The sequence below is a fragment of the Nematolebias whitei genome, chromosome 12 (genome assembly GCF_014905685.2).
Source record: "Nematolebias whitei isolate Nwh7 chromosome 12, NemWhi1, whole genome shotgun sequence".
Lineage (NCBI taxonomy): Eukaryota > Metazoa > Chordata > Actinopteri > Cyprinodontiformes > Rivulidae > Nematolebias > Nematolebias whitei.
In genome coordinates, this window is record NC_056509.1 from 16239424 (window position 1) to 16240736 (window position 1313).

Below are 1313 nucleotides of genomic sequence, written 5' to 3' on the forward strand. Positions count from 1 at the left end.
ATCTATCTATCTATCTATCTATCTATCTATCTATCTATCTATCTATCTATCACAGACCTGTGCATGAGGCACAAAATACCAACAAAATACACTAACGATCTGAAGAAATTAATTCACGTCTAACTTGGGGTCCTTGAGAGTATCCCTCGTTGGTCATTACGGTTAGTCTTCTGATCACACGATGACAGAGTGGGTGCAGTTATGGTTGGAAATTTTAAACCCTGAGCGAGAGGTTTGGTACAACTGAGGCAATTACTCTGTGTGTCACAAAAACCAGCACCCAAGAGGGGTGAGTTATTCAGTGGCAGGAAGCTGCCAAGGGATGGGAGGAAGTCTGTTAAAATAAAATATAAGAAAATAAATTGTGAAATTATTACAAAAATACACAAATTAGCTGCGCTACTGTGTAATCCGTGTAGTGCCGTTATGGTAGTCAGGCCGACTAACATTAAAGTCAATGGGTGGAATCAATGAGTGCAAACACTTTGATTCTTCAAAGGAAATTTTACTATACTGTAGTAATGAGGACAGCTTGGCGGGCCAACTTTGGCCCGAGGGCCCCACTTTGGGCACCCCTGGTTTAGAGACTCAGTTGAGATTGAGTGAGTTTTCTTCAACAGCCTGAAACTGCACACACACCAGTTTTAAACTGAGAAAGTTTCTTGAATGGGAAAGGAATCATATTCAATTACAGACTGAAAGTTTTGCATTTGCCATGTTCTTGATGAGAATTTGCCCCAACATTTCACTTCTTGTGCTTCTGCCTACCTTGCTCTCAGCACTCTGAACAGTGAAAGCATCAGACTCCAGGCTAATCAGACACGGGTTGTTCAAAAGCATGTTGCTTTTTCATAAAAACTCAGTGCTGGGATTCAGAGATTTGAAGGGGTTCTGGCTGCTTTCACTTCAGAGGAACAAGCAAAATGAGCTTTTTCTTTAAATTTGGCACAATGTCTATCAAAGTGGGTCTTAAAAGAGTCAGTGTGGAGAGCAGGCTTCTCAGTGTGCTTTTCACGTTTTTCCTGGAACATCCAAAACAAAAGTCCCACAGTGCTTTTGTTACTTATGGTTACACAATTTGATCAGGACAACCTGTTTTTCTTTTAGAGCTGCAGAGCAGAAACACTCGTGTTAACCCCAAGAAGGCACTCAGAGGTTTTACTCAAGAGGATGACTTTTTTATTTTATTTATTTATTGGGTCAAGAAAAGGTCAAATTAAAAAGTAATGAAATATGCACATTTATTTAAAAAATTGATCTATTTAAATATATATATATATATATATATATATATATATATATATATATATATA

General features: G+C 38.1%; 1 protein-coding gene across 1 annotated transcript in view; it reads left to right on the forward strand.

Annotated features, from left to right (window-relative positions):
- The window catches only part of hsf2 (heat shock transcription factor 2), a 162762-nt gene that overhangs the window by 52713 nt on the left and 108736 nt on the right, over positions 1 to 1313 (forward strand). The window lies entirely within an intron of this gene.